A 26,006-nucleotide genomic window follows, 5' to 3' on the forward strand; every position below is an offset into this window, starting at 1 on the left:
CTCAAGGCTTCCTCAGGGCCTGAGAGACCATAACAGACCGGTATTTCTATAATAATATAAAGACATAGCCAAATGAGTATTGATCAGTCATACATTTCATAATACATCATACATGGTCTTATTATGTTTCAGTCATATTTGGTTCTGGTTTTGTACTGACCCTTCTTGGTAGTGACTCATGCTAGACGACAAGGTTGTAGCGATACTAGATGCTGCTTGGAAGATGTTTCTTCCGAAAATATAAGTTCTTTACAGACGTCATAAACATATCTATTGCACTGGATCCGATACTTTAAGTCCCAAATGTGTCCCCAGAAGGAAGGCTGTGAATCAAAGCACCAACAGGGATATATATCTCCGTGTCCATTCTATAGCCCATAAAGATTTTGAGCACATTTTTAGCATAATGACCCACCTTCAAGGTTTACCCTTAATGTAGCCTCCTCAATAGGGATCGCAGCCAGAAAAGGTAAGGGTCCTCTCTTAGGTATCTTTTTAAATTATATGTGTATATATTACACCATAACTATGATGGATCTATAAATATGAACACATAGGTTACTCACCTCTCATAACAATCTATGTATATATATAGGTAGTAAACCATGAGTAATAGAAGCACATGCAGATAGATATTCTGCCGGCTAATACAGATGGTAAAGTACAACTATCAGAGGGAAAGATAGTAAGATACCATATATAGAAGAGGAAAGTAGGGCTGAGAAGGGTTAATATTAATTCAATGGAGCTAGGACAGACCTACTAGAGACGACTGCTAGAAACACAGTGGTGCCTTTAGGCATATCTAAACCCGGAGCTGAATATTAGCACCCACCTAATGTTATATAGAAGTGGCTTAGAGTAGGACGAGAAGCAGCCTTTCCTGTGTGTTCCTTGGAATATTAAATTTCCAACCTCTGTACTCTGGTTGGTAGCAGGGGATAACCTGGAGAAAGGACCAGTATTTTGAAAGAACACATGAGAAGTGCTATATAGCTATAACCCGGAACTATACTCGTTCAGGGAGAGGGAGGGTGGAGGAGGAAACAAGGGGGGAAAAACCGGGGGGGGGGGAGAGGAAAGGGGAAGGGAGGAGGGGAAAAGAGGGGGAGAAGAGGGAGGAGGGGGGAATGGAATGAAGGGGAGGAGAAAAAAAGAGGGGAGAAAGGAAAGAGATAGGGAGGAGGGCCTGTAGTGTTGGGGAAATAATAAGGCTTAGCAAAGAGTAAACCTACCTCTCCTTAGTATGTGAAGTACTTCAGGCAGGGAAGGGGGGCATATATGCATATATATATTCAATTATGGGGAACAATCGGTCCTGGGCTACCTAAGCCCTAGAAGAGAATAATTCAAGGGTTAATTATGTTATATACAGCACCCCAGTCTGTGCTGTAGAAAGTGCAGCCCTAATAGCCTTGTCCTTTCACCTAGTATAGGAATGGCTTCACTTACCTCCGTGGTCAGTATACAGCAACAACCTGCCTACCTGCTCCTGTCCAGGATGAATTATATATAAGGGATGTGTGAGGTGAAGACCGCCCTCGTCGTTCCAGTTTATCGCCCCAAATCATTGCATTCAGCTGGGGCTGTGTGTATACATAATTGCGGTCGGCTGTGTGTATACATAATTGCGGTCGGCGGCGGCGCCGCCTGACCGCATCACTTCTGGTCGCTCCGGAAGTGAGGACAGTCCTCCCACCGCTCAGGCATCGATCTGCGGCGTCTCCGCTTTTCCGCGTCACTTCCGGTCGCGCCGGAAGTGAGGACACCATTATAGAAAGATTATAGAAAGCCTCCTTAGCCGTATCTCGCCCCACCCTCCAGTTCGCGGAATACAGCATCCCATTGGGTGCGATCCACACTGTAGGCTGGGCGTTCTTTTGTTATGCTCCCTCTAAAGGCACCTATGCAGGATTACTTTGAGACACAGCCCGACCTATCGGGATCCCACAAGGGAACAACAATCCAATCCAAACGTGCAGTGATCAAATTATACATACACACTTAAAATTATAGAGCATATATAGGGGATATTATGATGTCAGCAATTATTTTCCAGCAGCATCTATTAAAACCCTGTCGTCTCACTGGTCATCTGTTAAATACAGAAAAGAGAATACATATATATGTTAATCTACTGCACATAGGCAGAGTCATCATATATACACATTAATTTCACATAAATTTGCACATCTCATTGTACTTCTATATTGTATTTGAGACTAGTAGTCCCTATAATATAGGATATCTTCATCTGTTCTTCATCCTAGTGTGAAAAAGGGGGATTCCTCATGGGGGAGAAAAGAGGAGAGAGAAGGGGAAGGAAGACCCATAGAATTATAAGGTAGAATGGTCAATAGGGCTACTATAAGAATGGTTTGTAGCTAATTACATCATTCAAGCCTGGATATACGGTAGCCCTCAAATCGTATATCCACCTGGCCTCTCGTGCTAGAACTTTCTTATCAGTGTCTCCACCTCTTGTGTCCTCCGGGATAACATCTAACACAGTAAACTTAACAATGTGTCGGTCAAATTTATGTTTTAGTCCAACATGGCCACCTATAGGAGTATTAATTTGGCCATTATTAATGTACGAGATATGATCTGAAATTCTCTTCCAAAGGGGTCTTATGGTTTTACCCACATAGAAAGCCCCACATGGGCACAGCATTATGTATACTACCGCCTTTGTTTGGCATGTGATGAACTGGTTAATGTACCTTCTATGACCATTAGGCATTACAAAGGACTCGCCCTCAAGAATATAAGGGCAAAAATCACACCTCCCACATTTGTAGAGGCCTTTGGCGTGTAATGTTTCATTGGGTCTTCGATAGTGGCTAGTAACTAACCCATCCCTTATAGATTTAGCTCTTTTGTATGTAATGTTTGGGTGATCATCTAGGTACTTTTTAAGTATTGGGTCACTTATCAAAATTTCCCAGTTTTTTTGTAGGATTTTGCGTACTTCCTTATGCTGCATGGAGTAAGTGGAGATGAATCTAACCTTATCGTCTGTTTTTTTAGTTTTTCCTTTAAAAAGCAGGTCATGTCTCGTATTTGCTTTCGCTTTATTGTATGCTTTTCTCAGGATTGTCCTACTATACCCTCTCTGTAGCAGACGTGCTCTTAATTTATCTGCTTCCCTTTTAAAATTTATATCCTTGGAGCAATTTCGTCTCAATCTTAGATATTGGGAGTATGGAATACTCCTGATTAGGGCTTTAGGATGGGAGCTTTCAGAGTGTAGTATTGTATTTCCTGCTGTTGGTTTGCGGAACAAGGTTGATCCAACACTTCCATCTTCTTCAAAATAGAGAGTGGTATCAAGGAAATCAATCTGTTGTCTGCTCCAACACATGGTGAATTTCAAATTAAAAGAGTTAATTTGTAATCGTTGAAAAAAGGTCTCAAATAACTCAATATCCCCGTCCCAAATGATGAGGACATCATCAATGTACCTGAGCCATGTAACCACATGGCCCAGGTACATAGAGAGGGCCTCATCATTGAAAATATTTTGTTCCCACCCACCCAGGTGCAGGTTGGCGTAGGCCGGAGCACAACATGTGCCCATGGCCACGCCCTGCACCTGGATGAAATGGGAACCGTCAAATGTGAACACATTATTTTCCAAAATATGTGCCAGCCCATCCAAAATGAATTGGTTATGGGGTTTCGCTTGGGGGCCCCGTTCGTCTAGGAATCTTTTGATTGTCTGTAAACCCAATGTCCACTAGTCCTAAAAAATTTCCACAGCAGCCTCTCCTCTTTGTCATATGCTCCCATGTTTCCCTCGATGTTACCCTCTATGAATGTGTCATTAAGTTCTGTAGACAAGTGTCTCCTGGTCGTTTTTGCAAGTTTTTCATATTTCTTCAGAACTATACGAACGCTGTATATAGCATGAACTGCTGCTATTGCTGCGGTGTAATGGCTCATTGGGGCTTTAGAGCAAACCCAGCAATTGGTCCTGTTCGCCGTCTTGGCTAGTTGGAGATGCATTTTCAACAATAGGTTGTAAAACTTTTTTCATTGTTAGTTACCCTTGCTAAAATACACGAAGCGAAGAATCTAAATAAAAGCGATACTCCCTCATTCTTTGGTGTAATTGAGCAGCTTCTTGCACTGGCTGGTGTGCACCCATTTATTGCGTCCCTCAAGCGTTAAGGAAGTCAGTGTTGTCAGTTGAACCTGGAATGGCCTGGCGTATCTCGGTTCTAGTCCCGTCCTTTGATGCTTCCTCACAACGACCTAGTCACCTGGTTAAATAGAATGTACACCGGTAATTGTCAGGGTCCAGGAGAGACTACCGAACCCCATGATGGACCTTTTTGGAGCTCCCTTTGTAGGGACTGTACATACCCCATCAGCTGAAAATGTAAAGATGACAGCTGCTGAGGAAAGTACAATCCAGTCATGGGTTGACTTCCAAACAATACCTCGTAGGGTGATAACCCATGGGGTTGTCTAAGGGCATTCCTGATGGTGTAGAGAGCTATGGGGAGACATTCGGGCCATGATTTTCCAGTATCGGCCATCATTTTTGATATTCTGTTCTCAATGATCCTATTTAACCGTTCAACTTTATAGCTACTTTGGGCATGATAAGGGATTTGTAATCCCTGGTTGATTGCAGAGGTATGTAAGGCTCTTCACAATATCTGACCGGTGAAGTGGGAGCCGCAATCCGACTCAATCGTTTCAGGCAGACCCCAGCAACATAAAGAAGAAGAGTAACCGCGCTAAGTGAAAAAGAAGCTGCAGCTTCAAGTGTGACAACACCCAATAAGTAGTATAATTAGACAAGCTGCGCTATTTAAGTGAAGAGGTGTCGCTCAAACACATGTGATATCAATAAATCATAAACAAACTTGAATTATGAAAAAACAAGAAATCAAAAATTGTGATTATACTATATAAAAAATATATTGCCCAATATTGAGTGAAAAAAAGTGAAATTGTATAACAAATACAATAGAAAAAAGTTCATATACTCTCCTCTTAATCAGGAGAATCCCAAAAGGTCATGAAGATTCTGATATTTGCCAAACTTCACTAGGTGTATATTGACCGCCACCAGTAGTACAAACTGCTTACCAGAATGTAATTTTATGCAAGCCAAACAAACAGGGGGATTTAACACCCAAGGTCTCCAAATGGCAAGGCACTCCAAAGGCAGATGCTCCACTACACCTCCAGGACTTGGACTAAGATCATATACTGGGATCATCCAACATCAGACCGCATACATATGAAAAAAGATAAATGGTCCCATAGCGTAAAACTAATATTAGCGCAATAGAGGAAAAGCACTTACAAACGTAAAAGAAAGTGAGCGTATAGTGTATCACACAAGCCGTGAAGGATCCCAAAAAGGTAGTAGATAAATTCGGATAAACACCAGACTCCACCAAAAGTGTAGTGACCGCCTCCGGCCACCTGGAAAACATATCCACACAGACTAAAGCATGCTCATGTGCGGCCCATTCTTTGGCAATGTAAATGTAATCTTATCTATCTGTATGCGGGATACTCCGGTTTGGGAGAATGCCGTTTCGGTACTGCCACGGTCTTACTTGAGTTGTGCAGTGCACAAACCCGGCAGGTAGCGGTCAAGTTAGCGGCTGCGGTAGTGAATCCAGGGGCAATCCAATGTTCCTCTACCTGGGCGCACACAATCCTTTTTGCTGATGACCTGGATAATGAACCGAATGGGCCATCATTGGAAAAAGTGATCTTGGTAAACAACATTTACCACCAAGACCCCAGATGTCATTTGGACCCTGTGTAACCCCCCAAAGCCACCCATTTCCTCTCTTCCGGCATTTCTGCCTGTGACTGAAGTTTCTTAAACTTCTAGAGACACATCAGAGGGGATGGCCAGCATCAGGGTCTAAACCACAGGGTTCAGAGCACCTTTTTTAGCAGGTGTATCAACTCTGCATGTTTCGCCGACTTCCCCGAATTAGTCAAGAACCTTCTTGCCTTCCAGATGGGACCAAAATCATGTGCCACCCCAAAAGCATACCTTGAGTCTGTATATATGTTGAGCCTCTGATCTTTATGGATCTCACAGGCCCTTGCTAGTGCCCACAGCTCAGCTTCTTGTGTAGACAGACATATGGAAACTCAATGAACCCTTCTCCACAACTTCACTGGTTGTAGTCACTGCGTAACCTGTGTGTGGCTTACCATCCGGGGCGAAATACCTGGAACAATCGACCAAAATGTTCTTTGTGTCTGGGATGGGAGTCTCCTTCACCGCACTGACAGTTATTCCTCAATCGGTTGTCCTACTAGGTTGGAAAATTGGTAAGCGGTAAAGAGATTAGTTCGATTAGTTTGAAAGTTTTGAAAATTGACATTTTTCACACCATTATCTGAGTCAGGTTAGTAAGTGTTAGGAGAGCCACTTCGTACTTAGTCAGTCTAGCAGCAGAAAGGTATTTGTGATGTTAATTCCTAAAGGGGTCCCAGTTTGGGTGATATATTAGTGACCCAGTCTCTGCAATAATTGACAAGTCCGAGAATGGCTCTCAATTGCAGAGTGTTCCGAGGTTTCTGGATGTCTTTCAAGGTCTCTACTCTCTGGGTGCTTAGACGTCGGGTACACTGAGATGTGCAATCTAACCTTCTCTTTGCAGAATATATAAAACTAACAAATTGGCCCGGCACTTTAGATGACGTGAGCACATGTGGCCAGTAATAAAGAATGAATGTAGATATAAAATGTATTTTCAACCTTTTTATTACAGTTTGTTGGGAATAAATAATAACCTCATGAAACACATGAATATGTCAAACCGATTTAGTGGTATTGCAGTACACGATACTGATGAGTTACATAAATCTATACATAATAGTATAATGCATTTTGGTCTCGACGTGTTTCGTGAGCGAACGCTCACTTCTTCAAGAGTGGATGCATAGGAAGCATGTCTAAAGAGAAAAAACATCAATATTGGAGTACAGACTAAAAATGATGGAAAAAATTCTGTAAATGATAGGGAACTCCATAGAGGACCCAATACTTACAAATCGGTTGGGCTGGAGTGAAAAGATAGGCTTCTATTCTGTGGTGGTGGGCTAGGTCTGACCCAGGAGCTGAAGGGTCCAAGCGGACGAGAACCAACGTGGAGGCATATAGAAGGTGAGTGATAGGTGTGTAGGATGAAAAAGTGTACCTTCCATATCTGTCATAAAAAAGTATTAGCAGTATAAATATGAATTATATTGTCTAATGTGACAGAGTATTAAGGTAGTATGCTAGATAAAGGAAGTTCCATGTGGCACACAGAAGAGAGGAGACATCGCTGGAAGTGGCAGCAGAGGAGGACAGGACTATAAGATTGCTCAAGGCTCAAGTTAATATCCCTTCTGGTAAGAGTCTAGCTACTCTCTTTGGGGAACAGTGTCAGCCTGATTCACTTGGAGCTTTCCCCTTTGCTGCATGATCTCTGGAGCAGAGTTTTCTCTTTACGCCCTTTAAACGCTAACTTTTCGGTAAGAAGTAAAGCTGGTGGTGCAGATTGGATGGGCCTAAAACCTCCCGAATTTTTCCAGCTATATTATATTAAGGAAGGGGAGAGGAGGGGGAAAGGAAAAGGACTGGGACGCTTGAATACAGGGGGTGTACAGACACGCCGTGCAGTCGTGACATCACCGTCTAAATCTACGGTAACTATGGCGTCTCAGACCGAACAGACAACAGTGATCAGGGAAGTAGAACCGCCTGCAAGTTTAGAGACGCTCATGCATGCCATAGTAGACTGTAAGGCGGCCCTGACCTCTAAAATTGATTGTGTACAATCAGATATTGGACTTATCCGTAAAGATATGGACAATTTCCGAGATAGAGTTACCGAGATGGAAATGCGGGTTTCAGAAGTAGAAGACACACAGGTTATAACTCGGATGTTCAGCTGCTCAAAGCCAGGGTTAAGCAGCTGGAAATAAGAGCAGAAGATGCAGAAAACCGCAATCGTAGGAATAACTTACGGATTATAGGTCTCCCGGAGGGGTCCGAGGGTGCAAACCCGGTGACCTTTATTGAGCACTTACTTCCGACCATCCTTCCAGAAGCTAAATTCTCTCCTTTTTTTTCAGTGGTACGTGCACATCGGATACCAGGGAAGCGAGGGCCTCCCGGCTCTCCTCCACGCACCTTTATTCTGAGGTTTCTTCACTATGGTGACCGGGACACTGTTTTACGAGCAGCCCGCTCTCAGGGTGAAGTGAAATACGAGGGTGGTAAACTTTTTATTTTTCCAGATTATTCTGTTGAAACACAGCGTCAGAGGAAGTCATTTGATCAAGCCCGTTCTAAGTTAAGAGAAAAGGGGTTGAAATATAGTACTCTGTTCCCAGCTAAATTGCGGGTACAAGATGGTGAACATGTGCGTCTCTTTTCCTCCCCAAAAGAGGTGTTATCCTGGCTTGAGACATACAAGTAGGACTGAAACTGAACCCTTTTTTTTTTTTTTTCCCTTCCTTTTGGCCTCTCACAGTTTGCTTTCCCAAATTTCACACGACAGTTGGGTGAATTAAGATACAAGTTTTTTTTTTTTTTTCTCTTTTCTTATCCCTTTTTTGAACGCCAGAGTCTTCTCCCTTCCCCTCCCTTTTTTTTTTTTTTTTTTTTTTCTAAGGGGGGGGGGGTAATATAGCGCCTCTTTTTTGACACTTACCCCCTAGGGTGGACTATGAGGTCCGCGGTGGGTGGGATACAAACCCTCTCCAATTTGGGGAGATGGGTGGGGTGGGGGGGATGGGGATGTTTGAATCATTACTCTGTTATGGTATTTATTGTATTTTTCGGTTTTCCCTTTTTTTTTTTTTTTTTTTTTTTTTTTTTTTTTTTGGACATTGGCACACAAATATATATTATTATATATATATATGTTGTATACACTGTTTTATGAGCGGATATGGAATCTTTAAGGGTGATTTCTTGGAACACTAGAGGTTTGAATTCCCCGCAGAAACGCTCTTTAGTATTTCAATATTTAATAACGTTTAATCCTCACATATGTGTTCTGCAGGAGACCCACTTGTTGGGTACCCGAACGCTGGCTCTTAAGAAACCATGGGTTGGGCATCATTACCACTCTACGTTTTCTACGTATGCTCGTGGAGTCAGCGTTCTTATCCACAAGTCTCTCCCGTTTAGACTAATGGGTCTTTCCCTGGACCCGGATGGACGATTTGTTTTGCTCAATCTGCAGATATCATCTTTTACTTTATTGCTGGTAGGCTTATATATACCTCCGCCGGCTTCAGTCAGGCTGTTATATAAAATTTTTAAAGAAATTGCAAAATATGAGAATGATAACATACTTATTGTGGGTGATTTTAATATGGTTCCAGACCCGAACATGGATAGAATGACTGGAGATTCTTCCACCAGATCGGATCTTGCTGTATGGGCTGAGACCTATGGGTTGACAGACCTATGGCGTTGGCACCATCCCCATGCTAGGGAATATACCTGCCACTCCGCCACTTATAAATCCTTTTCTCGAATTGACTTAATGTTTGCAGGTGGGTCATTACTATCTCGGGTGCGGGAGATTCGGGTTCTTCCTCGTGGGATCTCTGACCATGCTCCACTTCTCTTAAATATGGAATTATCTGGTAACCCCTCTCATAGACTATGGCGTTTATCCAGATATTGGATCTCTGATTCTGATATAAACCCTTTAGTCGAACCCCAGATAGCGGCCTTTTGGGAGATAAATCCGGGCACGTCATCAGTGGCTATGGTCTGGGACGCTTTTAAGGTTTGCACCCGGGGGTATTATCAGACAGCTATTGGGAAGATCCAACGATATAGGCGAACAAATCTACTGCAAAAAGAAAAGGAAGCTAGAGATATGGAAAATCTATACATACAAACTAGAGACCCCACTCACTATACACAATTTCAATCCTTGACTAGGGAGGTAATGGCAATACGCACAGCCCTTACACAGAAAAAACTGCTTTCTCAATCTCAACATATTTTCGTACATGGAGAGTATAACGGTAAAATGCTGGCGCAAATTTCTAGGGAACAGACAAGTGGGTATAGTATAGCACATATACAGGATCAATCAGGTACTCTTCACTCCAATCCAGAAACTATTAATCATAACTTCACTGATTATTATCGGGCCCTATATAATACTAGGGTTAATTATTCAGGAGATGAACTCGATCATTATCTACAGGCAGTGGACTTTCCAGTTTTAACTGGTAGAGATAGGGCCAAATTAGACGCCCCTATTACTCTTTTGGAGATCCAGGAAGTGGTGGCCTCCCTACAACCCGATAAGACACCAGGACCGGATGGAATTCCTGTTGAATTCTATAAGGCCCATATGGACCTTTTGGGCCCACATTTATTAGCCACTCTTCTAGGATCTCTAAATGATGGGGAACTCCCTAAAACAATGAGCGAAGCGATTATTGTTGTGATCCCTAAACCAGGGAAGGACCCATCATTATGTTCATCATACAGACCTATCTCTTTATTAAATGTTGATGGGAAGATCCTTTCAAAAGTCTTGGCCACTCGACTTAATAGTGTTATTACAGGCTTGATTCATCCAGACCAAACTGGATTTATACCTGAACGGGGCACTGATATCAATATCCGGAGATTGTTTACACATATGGCCTTGGCGTCGGGGGAGGGAGCAGGGGTGGTCGCCTCCCTCGACGCCGAGAAAGCATTCGATTCTGTTGAGTGGCCATTTCTTTGGAGGATCCTAGCTAGCTTCGGGTTTGGCCCAAATTTTGTCTCATGGATTAAGCTTCTCTATGAGAACCCTACGGCTAGAGTACGCACTAATACATCTCTGTCGGATAAATTCCCTCTAATGAGGGGTACCCGACAGGGATGTCCGTTATCCCCAGCCTTGTTCGCCTTGGCTTTGGAGCCGCTCGCGATTATGTTGCGAGCGGACCCACAAGTCCGAGGCATTAAGGTGGGAGTCATTGAAGAGAAGTTGTCTTTATATGCAGACGACACCTTGATATATTTGGCGGATGCTTCCACATCATTACATAGGGCCTTACAATTATTTGACATCTTTGGTCGTTTTTCAGGTATAAGTATTAATTGGTCTAAGTCCGTCCTCTTTCCACTACACCCATCGATACCTTTAATCGATACTCAGACACCGTTGAAATGGGTACAGGATATATTGTACTTAGGCATCAAAGTGGGCCCAACATTGGAGGTGTACCAACAAAATAACATTGACCCTTTAGTTTTACAATTAAATAAAAAGTGTGCGTCTTGGCGCATGCTTCCCTTGTCCCCCGTTGGCAGAATTCATTTAATAAAAATGAATTATCTTCCGAAATTTTTGTATTTTTTTCGTAATTCCCCCATTGATATGACTAGAACCTTTTTTTCGAGATTAGATAGTATTGTAACAACTTTTGTATGGGCTGGGCGAACTCCACGAGTCGCAAGACGCACGCTATATCTTCCTCTTGCAAGAGGAGGTTTAGCGCTTCCTAACTTTAAATTGTATTTTTGGGCGGCTGTTCTGGTGACGGTCCGGTGGTGGTTCTCCCAGCCCAAAACTAACTCCGCAGTTACACTAGAAGCAGCACTACTGGGTTCATATGCGGCCCTTAGTAATCTTGTTTTTCGGGGTGAACAGGCACATCCTCAAATAACCAGTCTGATGAAGACTGTGCTGCGGATATGGACTCGGGCGCGGGTGATATATAACACACCATTGCACATATCCCCCCACACTCCGTTGTGGGGTAATCCTAATTTAAAACATCTATATCATCTCCCTGATCCACAGGTATGGGCTGCTAGAGGGATTTTGACTATGAAACATGTTATTAAAGATGGAAGACTTCAGGGCTTTAATGTTCTTCAGTCTACCCATTCATTACCTCCCACCATGGGGTTTCGTTACCGCCAGCTTAGTCATGCTATGCGGGCTCAGTTCCAAGGTCTTGTTGTCCTGGAATCAGACCCCTTGGAGAAAATGTTAACTTTTAAGGTAATAGGGAAAACTCTTTCTGCTATATATTCCATACTCTTAACAGATCATAGTCAATCCTCTGAGAAAACCTATAATAAATGGAAGGAGGACATTCCAGATCTGACTATTGAAGAGTGGGAGGACTCGGTGAATAATTATATTCCCTCAATGATAGCGGCCAGGGACAGATTTATACAACCTAAATTCTTACATAGAGCATATTATACGCCGCAACGTCTTGCTAGGATATATCCCATGAAAGATCCCTTGTGCATTAGATGTGGGCATGGAATAGGTACATTCTTACATGTTGTTTGGTCGTGTCCCGACCTGGCAACCTTTTGGAAAGAAGTGACGGACACTATTGGCGAAATCTTTGACATTATGATCCCTTTGGACCCAAAGGTAACTTTATTGAGTAACCTTACAGAACTGGCAGGGGACAAATATGCTAAAAAGTGCATTACATATACCCTGTTCTATGCCAGGAGAGAAATCCTTCTGCGATGGAAGTTACCCGAACCTCCTACCCGATTATCCTGGATAGCTGCCGTTACTAAGACACTTCCATTCTACCGTTTCACATACGGTAGTAGGAATTGCCCAAAAAAATTTGATAAAGTCTGGTCAGCCTGGATTGACGCAGTAGGTGTGCCAATGTCACCTGTTCCATAATGACATAAGTAGGTACTTAATAACTAATTAGGTGATAAAAAATTTTTTTTCTTGTGTGTGTGTTTCTATGTATGGATAATATTATGTTTTGTACAGAGTAATGTATTGTATTGGAATATTTGTGTTGTTTATATGTTTAACAATAAAATAAAAATTTAACTGTAAAAAAAAAAAAAAAAAAGCTGGTGGTGGGACGCTGAACTTTCATTCACGTGGTCTGCACAATTTCAGTTTTATTGTCTCTTCACCGGATTGTTTTGGATTTAGATTTTTGATTCACCGTTCACATTTCAATTGGACTGTTTTTGACACTTACCTGGATGGACATTATTGTTTGATATACACGGGTGTTTCTTCTGTTCAAATGTATTGATTTACCCTTGTTCCGTAATTGTACATTTTACACCTTGGCACCAGCATCCATTTATTGTCACATCACGGACTTTATTATTTATGCTTTGATGTATATGATTGTTTTTTTGGTTAGCGCACCTGATTTTTATTTACTCATCACATTATTTACTGCTCTAAGGTAGCAGCTTACCTACACTTATAATCAGCGCACTTTTTTCATACACTTTTCACTGACCCAGAAGCTGAAGGGTCCAAGCGCACTAGAACCAACATGGTTGATTGCAGAATTGTAATGTTCTTGTTCAGAGCCCTTAAATCATGTACCAATTGGTATGTTGTTTCCTGGCCTTTAGCTGTCTTTTTAGCCACTGGCAACATGTTTCAAAAACACTTATTTAAGCAAAGATCCTTCTGAAATGTTATGTTACTTACTAAAAAACAAAAACCAGACTGAATGCTGCTTTCACTCTTCAACTTCTTTCTTCTATCTTAATCAGGAAAAGCACGGAGCATGCAGTCTGTTTAATCAATTAAATATGTTGCCAATTTAACCTGATAATAAAAATATGAAAAAAAAAAACAAGGCCCCAAACATTGCTCAAACCACACTCAATGTTGACTAACCGGTTCCCTTTTTTCTTTACACCTTTGGGTGGCACTGCTAGCAGTCCCCCTCCCTTGACATTATCATGTCAATGGCAACTCTAAGTAAAAACAAAAATAGTTTTCAGTTGCTAGTTTAGGGTTTACCAAGCAACGCTCTTTAAGATGGGTTAACACTATACACACTATAAAAAGAATTTTGAATTTATTTCTCTATCGTCCATCGACTGAAGCAGCCTTATCTCCATGAGCTGAGTGAGTTACGCTGCCACCTGCAGGAGTAGTCTAGGCAGTACGTTAGTACAAAACTTTTATGTACACACCCACGGGCTGTCCCTCCAGGCATAACCCCCACTGCCACAGCCATGCACATCAGTTTGTTTCTGCCTAGAGAAGGAGTAGGACCTAGGTTTCCTGCTGGGACTCTGGTCTCAGTTTTTTGTTCTTTTCAGAATATTTTCTTTTTACTTTTTTTCTCTTTACTCGCTAGCTAGTGTTCAGGGAAGAATTTTCCTGGTGATCTACAAGCAAAGACGCCGGCTGGGGCTTCGCACTGTATAATCTAGATCCTTATGGTCCCCCCAGTCTGGCCTACGAGCGTTAGCAGGTTATAGTCCTGACCTGAGCCTAGCCACGACGGTGCCCTTTTTTGGGATGGGGACGAGCCTGCGAGCGGAAGCCTCGCCGGGACACAACGACCTGAACTCCCTGACACGCAGTGTATCCCTCGGCAGGCAGCATCCTGACTTTGGGTGGGAGGCAGTCTGCCCGGAGCGGAGTCCACCCGATCCATGGTATGGTGAGTAAATATGCCCCCTTTGCCCCTGCTGGCCTTGGGAGGATGTGAGCCCTCTCCTGGGGATAATGGGATTTTTGCCTCCCAAAAGATCCCCCTGGCCTGCCTGATGCCCGGTCTGTGTGTCCTACCTGCCCGCTTCCCTGTCCCTGCAGTGGCTGTGTGTCTGGAGCGCCTGGCACCCCGGGGGGTGACAATTGTGCCTTGGGCTTGCTGGTTTCTGTTGTGGTTCCTAAGACCTTCATGTGTCAGTCCCTAGCCACATGGTTCGCTGTGCACACCACCATTTTAAGTGTGGGCAATGTGAATAGACTTTTATATGGCAGCCATTTTCCCTGTAGCTTCCTATTGATATGTATGGGCATCCATCTTTGTGTAGCCCTTGTACTATGCTGAGCAGTGTGACCTTCCTCAGGCACATCGTTTCCTGTCCATTTGTTTCCTGCTACTGGCCAGAGGTCACTTCCTGTCTCTCTCCATGCTGCTGGAAGATTCAGGGGGATGGCTTGTCTGAGGTGGTACAGTACTTGGGGTCCCTGCGGCCTTATTCCTGAACTTTCTGCTGTCAGTTTAGTTTGAAGGGGTTCCCTGCAGATCACTGCGATCGGTGGTGGATACCGCGATTAACGCTCTTAAAGCGACAGAACTCTTTTTTACAAATTGCAATATGGAGTCCCAAACTGTGTAATCACCCTCAGACCCACTCTGTGTGACTCCCGGTCAGTCCAGGTTGCAGTTACTGGCCGCGATTTCAGCAGCCCTGGAAAGCCCGGCGACAAAGTTGATTTAGTCTTGAAAAAGGTTAATAGCCGAAAACAGCCACTGCCTTCTCCATCTATGGAGTTTTCTTCTGATTCAGAGGCTGACTGGGTCGCCCTGGACACCCTCCTACCAGAGGGGTCGATGTCCTTGCAGTTAGATGGTGAAGAGGGCCTGTCGCCTTCAGCTGCAGCACGGCAATGCGCGTTAGTGGAAGACCTGATTAATTTTGTACGGGATACTTTAAAATTGCCTGATGAGCCCATGCCGGCAGGGATGCAGGTGGCTTTTGGCTCTCAGAAGTCTCCAAAAGCTGACAGGTTTTTCCCTTGTCTCGACACTTTTCACAATATTGTGAATGACTATGGCAGCGCATTAAGCACGTGCTAGTGGTGCCAAAACGCTTTAAATGCCGGTATGCTTTTGCTGAGAAGGTTTCCAACCATTGGACGGTGCCGCCTAAGGTGGACTATCCTGTTTACAGATTAAAGAAATCTACCCTTGTTTCTGTGGAGGATTCTCCAGTTTTTACGGATCCATTGGACAGGCGGGTGGAATCCCCGCCATCTTAGCGTGCTGGCAGGTTCCATTTTGAAACCGGTTTTTGTGTCTATTAGTCTCAGACGGTGACGGAATGGATTAGGGGTTTGCGGCAGTCTTTGAACCCTGAGACTGTCCCTCAGAAACAGCTGGAACTGTTGGACCAGCTGTTCCAGGCTCTGGTGTTCCTGTGTGATGCATCCATTGATGCGGCTCCCCTGGTGGCCAGGGTTTCGGCCGTGGGCATTGTTTTAAGACGCATGGTTTGGTTGAAAAACTGGTCGGCTGACCAAGCTTCTAAGAAAGCCCGGGCTGATCTCCCCTTTCTGGGGGAACGGTTGTTTGGCGACTCATTGGATGAGTTAATAAAGGGCCTGACTGGCGGGAAGAGTACTCTTCTTCCTCAATCCTGCAAGGATAAGATGCCCCGTACTAAGCGGGGTACCTCCTTTTTCTGCTCAAACATTTTTTTTCGTGCCTCCGGGGCGCAAAAAAAATAAGCTGTTCAGAATTTCTGGAGGAACTAAGGAGCCTTGGGGCAAGCCCAAGGCCGGTCAGTCCGGGGCTGCAGACAAGTCCTCTTCAGCATGGTGGGGGGACATCTGCGCTTCTTTCAGGAACCCTGGACTTCCTTTATTCAGGACAATTGGGTTTGCAAACTGATTTGCTCCGGGTACAAGGTCGAATTCTGGTCCCGGCCAGGGAACATGTTCTTTCAGTTCAAATCTGCACCTGTCTCCGGAGCGTTTGAAGGATCTGCAGGAAGCTGTGCAAGATCTCCTGGCTCAAGGGGTGATTGTGCTGGTTCCTCCACAGGAACCCTCTCAAGGTTTCTATTCAAACCTGTTCACGGTGCCCGGAAAGAAGGGCAAAGTGCATCCAATCCTGGACCTCAAGGCTCTGAACCACTTTGTGCGGGTGCAGAAGTTTCCAATGGAGTCCATTCGGTCGGTGGTGGCATCTTTGAATTAGGGGATTTTATGGTGTCCATCGATCTCAAAGATGCGCATCTCCACGTCCCCATATTCGAGAGACACCAGTGATTCCTCCGCTTTGCGGTAGCACAGGAGCACTTTCAGTTTGTAGCTTTCCCATTTGGTCTCGCCTCTGCTCCCAAAGATTTTACCAAAGTCTTAGCCCCTGTGCTGGCCTTGTTAAGTCGACGGGGTATCTCCATTGAGGGATATCTGGAAGATCTCCCATTTGGATCTGCTGGACAATGTTTCCATCACAATTCCGACCCTTCAGGAATTCGGGTAGAAGATCAATTTCTGTAAATCTGCCCTGACACCGTCCGTGCGGGTCACTTATCTGGGGCTGATCCTCGACTCTGCTCTGGCGAAGGTCTTCCTTCCCTTGGACAAACTTCAGAAGTTGCAAAGGGTGGTCCGGTTGCTGCTGGAGTTTGATCAGTCCTCATTGAAGGCTTGCATGGGGGCCCTGGGTCTGATGGTCTCGACCTTCGAAGCGGTCCCGTTTGCGCAGTCTCACACGAGACAGTTGCAGAAAGAGATTCTGGCAAAATGGAACAGAGATCCTCGGTCCTTGGACCTGAAGATTCGGTTGAGCCATCTCATGAAGTTGGCTCTCTCTGGTGGCTTCAGTCACCTGTCCTGTTCCAAGGCAAGTCCTTCCTGCCGTTTTTTTTTGAAGGTGGTCACCACGGACACCAGCCTGTCAGGCTGGGGTGGAGTTTTGGGGAAGCTCTGTGCCCAGGGGACTTTGACCACGGAAGAGTCTTCCTTGCTGATCAATATTCTGTAGCTGAGATCGATTAAGCTCCTGCCTGCTTCACTGGACGAGTTGGCTACGCAGCTCTCTGGTTCGGGTTCAGTCGGACGATGGCACGGCCGTGGCTTACATCAACCACCAAGGGGGCACCAGGAGTGCCCTGGCGGACAAGGAGGTGGCCGAGATTCTGGTGTGGGCGGAACACAATGTTCCAGCTCTCTCCGCAGTCCACATCCCGGGTGTGTAGAATTGGCAGGCGGATTTCCTGAGGAGTCAGGTGTTGGATCGGGGAATGGGCCCTTCATCCGGAGCGGTTTTATCTCCTTTGTGCCCGGTGGGGGACTCCAGAGGTGGATCTGTTTGCATCTCGCCTCAACAGGAAGGTTCAGAGGTTTGTGGCCAGGTCTTGGGATCCTCTGGCCGACGCCACAGGCACTCTGGTGGCTCCTTGGAATCAGTATGGCCTGATCTATGCCTTCCCTCCGCTTGTTCTCCTGCTGAGGTTTCTTCGCCGGGTAGCGATGGAGGGCATTCCAGTCATTCTGGTGGCACCAGACTGACCTCGGCGGTCCTAGTACGCAGAACTGGTAAAAACGGTTGTGGATCCTCCATGGAGTCTTCCTCTGCGGGAAGATCTTCTATCTCAGGGACCAATTTACTATCTCGGGGACCGTTTTTTTCCATCCTGCTTTACGGTCACTGCCTTTAACGGCTTGGCTGTTGAAAGCAAGGTGTTGAGGGATAGAGGTCTCTCTGATTCGGTGATTCCTACCCTTTTTTGAAGGCCAGGAAGTCAACATCGAGGAAGATCTATCATCGTACGTGGAAATCGTACATTGCATGGTGTGAATCGCTGCAGCTGCACCCTCGCTTGTTCTCTATAGCTAGGGTTTTGGCCTTTTTTTTTTAAAAAAAAAAAAAAAAGGGGGTTGAGCAGCACTTGGCATTGGGCACTATCAAGGGCCAGGTGTCGGCCTTGGCTATTTACTTCCAATGTCCGTTGGCTACTCATAGTTTGATTCGCACTTTCATTCAGGGGGTGCATCATCTGGCTCCTCCGTGGAGATCTGCGTTACTGCCGCATGATCTTCATCTGGTTCTGTCTGTTCTTCAAAAGCCTCCTTTTGACATTCTTAGGGAGATTTCTCTGCTTTCTTTGTCGCAGAAGGTTGCCTTCCTAGTGGCTATCACTTCTGCCCGCAGAGTCTCTGAGTTGGCGGTGTTGTCCTGTCCGCCTTATTTGGTGGTCCACAGGGATAAAATAATCCTCCGACCTAATCTGTCCTTTCTTCCTAAGGTGGTGTCAGATTTTCATCTGAATGAAGACATTGTTGCCTTCCTTTATGTCCTAAGCCTAAACATCATAAAGAAGTTGCCTTGCTCTCTCTGGATGTGGTTCGGGCGATAAAGGTTTTATCTGACGGTTACTAAATCTTTCAGGAAGTCGGACTCTTTGTCCTTTCCGGACGATCCTCGCAAAGGTTTGGCTGCGAGATGTATCAGGCAGACGGTTGTTCAGGCTTATTCAATCAAGGGTCCGGTTCCTCCCTTTCCTGTGAAGGCGCATTCTACAAGAGTGCTGAGTGCCTCTTGGGCTTTTCGCCATCAGGCCTCTGTTGTACAAGTTTGCAAGGCAGCGACTTGATCGTCTGTGCACACCTTTACAAAATTTTACAAGGTGGATTTGTTGGCATCTTCGGATGCCTCTTTAAGCTGCAAGGTTTTGCAGGCTGCTGTTTCATTAGAGAATGTTTTTTTTTGTTATTCTCTTGGGGGTCTTTTACCTGGGTGAGTTCCTGTTGTTTGGTTGAGCTCCATGTTGCCTGGTTGATGAGGTTTAGTCTCTTAGAGTGGATTTTGCTGTCTGGTTGAGTTTTTCCCACCCCTCATGCCTATACTGCTTTGGGACGTCCCACTCAGCTCATGGAGATGAGGCTGTAGCTGTCGATGGACGATAGAGAAAATACGATTTTTGGAACATCTCACCGTAAAATCTTTTTCCCTTATGTCCATCGACAGACGCAGCACCCACCCCTCTGTATGAGGATGGTTCTTTGTCTTCACTGCTTGCAACTAAACTGATGTGCTGGGCTGTGGCAGTGGGGGTTATGCCTGGAGGGACAGCCCCGTGTGCATGTACATGTTAAAAGTTTTGTACTAATGTTCTGCCTAGACTACTCCTGCAGGTGGCAGCATAACCCTCTCAGCGCATGGAGATGAGGCTGCATCTGTCGATGGACATCAGAGAAAAAGATTTTATGGTAAGATCTTCCAAAAATCTTATTTTTCCACCTTTAAAAAAAATAAAAATTAAATTTACTAAATCATAAAGGCTTTTCCTTGAAAACCTAAAAATACATCAAGGTCCTCCATAATGTGCCAAACCTCTGAGAGCAATGGCTAAATCTTAATTCATGCCAAAAAACATTAACCAGACAAACACGTATCACACATTTAACCCTATAAGTGTTATGAAGCCATCTCCATTTTTAGCTCTTTCAGTTCCTCCATAAACTGACGTCTTTCTTGCTTTAGCTAACTATTCATTGAGGGAAAGAAACGGTGCGAGGAGATGTATTATTAGTAGAACTTTTTCCCTATTACCACCCCCCCCCCCCCCCCACACACACTTTTCCTTATATATGTTAGTAGAACCAATTCAATGTTTGTGCTGTTAGAAGAAGAAGCTGGAGAAAGAGGAGTAGCGATAGTGGAATCATCGATAGTAGGAGATTCAGGAGAGACAGTGGTAGTTACAGTATTAGCTGATCTGGCTTGTCTCAGCAGAGTAAGCCCAGAGAGAGCTTCCTCCGCTTCCCTTCCCGGATCAGCAAACTCCGATATCCCCTCGGGCCAAGTATACATAATGCGGTTTTTCCGGATTGAAACTGTCTTCTGTTTTACAATTATAGACCATTAAAGCTACAATTACGCTACATCCAACGTCTTCATTACCTGGCCTGGCTCTAAACTCGGTGAGAAGTTTCTACCATCTCCAGGTATCAAAGGTACCTTTTGCCAATCTTTAAGGGGTCCCATGGCCCGAGCCCGCAGACCTCATGTACTGCAAAGCTGTTTGCCAGGGTGGAATGGCTCTTTTTCCCTCCCTAACATGGACAGACCATTGCCCATGATGACTTGAATCGGCTTTTAATACAGTGGCCCTGCATCCAGGGGCACCCTTGCACCAACTTTTTAGAAACCACTGTGCCGCCCGGTGACTATACTCACGGTACCGGCTTGCTTCCAGATTCAGATTATTTTACATGGCTATATGCCGGTCAACTAGAAACTACAACCCGGTGATATGTTTATAGTTATACAGCACCATAGTTACCACACACCCCAATTATTTTACACAGCTATACGTGGGTGGGTTTAGAATCTACTCCTTCACGTTGTATGCTAAAACAGACTTGTTGCAATCTCCCGTTTCACTCGGTCCAAACCAAAGTGCTCACATTCGTTTTAACCTACTCTGTGTTGCCAAACAACCCCAAGAGTAGCATGAAATCCTTCTGTATTCAAACCTTTGTGACTTCTATCTATTCCTAGATGTATGTATTCCAACTTATGGGGATGCCAGTTACCGTCCACTCAAAGAATTTACAATGTCTCTACCCAAAACCTAAATTCCAGTACAGAAAGTACTATCTTCACAAAATAAGCGCAAATACTCACAAGAATAAAATTATTCTACCCAAAAAACTGAATCCAGTGTAAAAACGTATTAGTTACACTTAACTCTGAATTCCACTGCAAAGACAAATGAGTCATATAAAACAAAAAACAGAAAACGCTTTACAAAAATTAAACACAAAAACAGGTTTCACTAAGCACTGAAATTCAATTATAAATTAATCTGTTCTACCGAAAACTGGATTTCCTGCCAAAAACTGCCGCAAACCAATATTAATATCCCTAAATACGGGCTTTCAGTTAAAAGTGGAATAACTCTACCAAAACGGAAATTCAGTACAAAAAAAACCCCGCAATCGTACTAAAAGTTGCCTTTCGGTACAAAAATTGTTATAAATGTACTTCAAAAGCAAAATGGTGGCAGAACAAAAAACAAAATGGTGGCTCTTAAAAACCGCAAAAACAAAAAATGGTCAGCTGGAATTGAAATTCAGTGTAGACAACAAGATATCTTCATTGAATAATGAACTTCAATCCAATAGTGGAATAACGCCACTTAGAACCGAAATTCAGCACAAAACCAGGATATCTGTACCAAAACTAAATTTCAGTGCAAAAAAAACAAAACTGGATCAATTTTGCTATACACACTGATTTTCAACCCAAAATTGGAACCATTTCCACTCGGGATGAATCTCAGTCTAACAATAGAATATTTCCGTCCGGTATACTACTATAGCACCAAAATCTACATGGACCGATATTCTATTATTAGGAAACTAACATTGCTCCATATAAAACCTAAAACACTGACAAAAACTTTTAACATATACTGCAGCCCCATACAAAAAAACAAAAACCCTTTAGGTTATATTGACTGGGAACCTACAGAGGACGACAGTATAGTTTTTTTTCCCCTAATCAATATACCCACCCCAAATTACAAATGATAAAAACACAAAATAAACCCTGCAGTTATACAAAAGAGGAGAAGCAAAGTTCTTTTGCTGAGTGGAGTTTTCCTTACACAGCGGACAGAGAAAATGAATCCTGGTCTCAAGGCAACAAAAAATGTCAAAAGCTGAAATAAAGTGGGTCTTATCAAACAGCCGGAGGTTTTGTTGTTTTGGACCCAGCTGTAAAGAAAATTCCGTTGGCTCCTTAAATTACCTAGGCTTGCCATTTGTCTTGGAAATTAATATACGCTTGATGCACAAATAACTCGGTTGCGTTAATAAGTTCACTTTTGGATATTAATATACGCCAATCGCAATCAATCCCGTTGTGCTAAAAAGCACAGTTCTCAGCTATTTTGTATAAGATAATTGAGCACGCTCAGCAGTGCCCAGTAATACAGACACACAGGATGGTATCACATTGGATGCTCAATAGAAATGTCCTGGTTAAGGCACAGAGCTCTATTTATGGGACAACAAAAGAGGAAACAGCAGAAAGTGATGGCTATTCAACATCAGCCAATCAGTTCCACAGTCACATGACACAAGTTACTCGCATAGAAATCAGCCAATGACCAACTTGTATACATTCAAATATACAATAGAAAGGTGGAGTACACGATCGTGAATGAGCAGAACAGCGTGCGTGTCTTCCTGCCTAATACTACACAATGAAACCAACGTGTAGAACCGTGAACGATGCTCTGATCAAACTTGTGCATGTATTCCTGCTACTATTACTGGCATGAATCACATTCAGCAAAACTTAGAGAACAATGCCTAATAGGATTATACTACTGTTCCCATAGACGTGATGCTATCTGCAGGGAAAGAGCCATGCTGTTTCCACTATGGTGATCAGACACAGTAGAAAGACATTAGTGTGTATCCCTTCATATAGGCAGATATCAAAACGATATTGACTCCGCAACGCAATACACATAGGTCTATACCGGCAAATAGACCCGCACATGGAGTGTTCGCTGACGGAGATGTCTGTGTAGAGTTAACGCGCCTACACATCTAAGGGAAGGTTTTCACTGCCAGTAGTCTTTCCTCATATTCAGTTCACCTGTACACGCTCTAATGAGCGTATTGCAAGAAAAACCGACAATAGTAGCCATAATGACAAGCTAAATAAAACACAACCAGAAAAATGTCCACACTCATCCTAATAAAATTTCCACAACAACGTGGAGTTACTGTTCTGCCTCTCCAGTCTAAGCATTGAAAGTGGGACTTCTGTAACTTAAAAGCTGTGATGAGATAGCGATAGCCCTCACTCTTAGCTGAATTACCAGACCGTGACTCGATCCAGACGACACCATGAAGATCTTGTGAAGTTTAATCCATAAACTGTGAGGATCTTACAACAATGAACATCGGATAGGTCAAAAGATCATAATGTGATCCACTCCATGAGACCTGAGGCTGAGATGCATTACTGGGAAAATTTAACAAAGGGGTGGAGCTATCTATACAGGATAAACTGAGCTAAGGGGAGGGGAGGAACCAGGGGCAGGAGAATACATATAACATTTAAAGACTTATCACAAAGCACGTGAAACATGACAGTTACTCTTAAAAGGAGATCTATGGTCACACAGCATACATAGAACACCAGTATTGTAATGGCAGTACAAACGATAGGTATTTTTACAATATAAGCTTTACTTGAAAAATCTCCTTTCATGTTAGGAGTGCTGCCTGTGCGCTGACCTTCTCTTTTGGCTCTATTCACACCACAGGTCGTGTTTAGTGCAGTCTATTTATTTCAGTGGGCTTTGCTATGTGTGGAAATGCATGACCCTTGTAAAAAATCGTGCCATGCCAAAAGACCTGGTTTTGGCATGCACGCATTAGCAAATTGTGTGGGTGTGCCTTTAATTAATGGAATTAATAGTGCTGATGCACGTCTGCTAAAGGGTTATGTGTTGCAGGAGAGCACATGATTTTGCATGCATTGGCGCAATGTACAAATATTAATCTAGCCTTCCGCAACTTTCTTGATTCCTTGCATGCTTTGCAGCTTCTCATCTCCTTTATATTCCATGGTACCTTACGGCCTATAAGCAGCGATTTACTACACTGACTCTGCCTCCTGCAACTCCCTCCTCTCAGCACCTTTGTAGTTCAGAAGGCAAGTTCTTGGAATTCTGTGACACAGCAGTGCCTACTCCCAGGACATAATAAATAAGGGTCACAAAATTCAACAGTTCTTCTCCTATAGGTCTTACTACATTTCAGATGTTTATGAATGTGTTTTGCTCAACCACTTGCTTACTGGGCACTTTTAACCCCTTCCTACTGAGGCCAATTTTCAGCATTCAGTGCTGTCTTACTTTGAATGACAATTATACGGTCATGCAACACTGTACCCAAACAACATTTTTATATATATTTTTTTGAGACAGAGCTTTCTTTTAGTGATATTTAATCACCACTGGCTTTTTTGTTTGCTAAACAATCTTAAAGTTTTTCAGATTTGTAAAATACATTTTCTCCTTCACTAATGTGTGCTGATGAGGCTGCACTGATGGGCGCCGATGAGGCTGGCAGCACTGGTGGACTGGGCAGGAGGGGCGGTTGCCCTGGGCACAATGGTTTTTTGCAGGGATGGGGGGGATGCAACCCAAAGGGAAGGGGGGGTGCAGTTTGGCATCCTTGCCCTGGGCGCTGGATGACCTTGTGCCGGCACTGCTGGTGGACACTGACTAGCGCAATGGTGGGCACTGTTGGGGCCGCACTGATAATCTGCACTCATGATCAATGCCCCAATTCCCTGATTATCAATGTAGATGTCTCCATGTGGATTTTTTCGGTTATCCCGGAGGAGAGGAATACCAATAATCGGCAAATACTGTTTACACTGTGTTCAGCTGTGATTGGACACAGCTGTTCATTTGGTAAAGAGCCGCTGTGATTGGCTCTTTACCATGATCTGTGATCAGCTGTGTCCCAAGGACACAGCGATCACAGATGCCTTCAGATGCATGCCATGGGGTGAGCGTGAGAAGCTCGATCATGGGAGTACGTCATATGACGCACTCCCGGCAATGCAACCGCGCTTTAGCAGTCATTCGGCTATAGCGCAGTCATGAAGAGGTTAAGCTCACCATACATAAATTGAAATTTTAAATCTACTACTAATTGACCTCTATACAATCACCCTGTTGAATTTTGAAGTCCCCCCGTTGTCGGAACACAATAGTTCATAGGGAGAATTCCCCCATCCACCTCAAAAGTGTGGATGGCGGAATCCGTTCAGTTTTTTTTTTTTTTTTCATATTCATTGAATAAAAAAAAAAAACAAATGTATTGTACTGGCTGACTTTCTCTCCATTCATGTTCTATTATTCATATATACATTTTGTTAATAGAATATAGTTTAGATCAGTTGAATTAGTAGTGAATTTGTCTTATGAACCACCCTGTATGTTATGTTGCATTTTCTTGCTTCAGAAATAATCACTTTTTCTGAAATTCCTGTCTGATTTTTGATGTGGATGTTGGCTCTACTGGATGCAGCTATTGACATTCTATTGTTCTACCACACCTGCTAATGATGAGATGTTGCAAAAAGAACCGGATGAAAGAATGCTGAATATCCATTCTCTCTAATCTCATAAATCTAGACATGCATGTAATTATATGAAAGCTGTTTCACTGACTTGTTTGTAAATGAAAGTGTTTTGTATTGTTATAGAGCACAAAGCACTGCATACATTGGCTATACATCGTATAAAGCATAACAATCTTTACCAATTTTATTTTAGGATTAGTTTCACTAATGAACCTTTCAGTCTTGCTGTCCTTTTAAATAAATGCTTTTTAAAGCGTGAATGTTTATTATTATTATTATTATTATTGTTCACATTACATACTTTAGATTTATTGGGGTGTCCCATATCTCTCCTAGCAGGGCTAAAATGGAAGATGAATGCAAATGCTTTA

General features: G+C 43.6%; 1 protein-coding gene across 3 annotated transcripts in view; it reads left to right on the top strand.

Annotated features, from left to right (window-relative positions):
• Nucleotides 1–26,006, top strand: part of ARFIP1 (ARF interacting protein 1) — a 260,045-nt gene that overhangs the window by 106,401 nt on the left and 127,638 nt on the right. The gene's annotated exons all lie outside the window — the stretch shown is intronic.

This window comes from Pelophylax lessonae (assembly GCF_965119305.1).
Source record: "Pelophylax lessonae genome assembly, chromosome: 1".
NCBI lineage: Eukaryota > Metazoa > Chordata > Amphibia > Anura > Ranidae > Pelophylax > Pelophylax lessonae.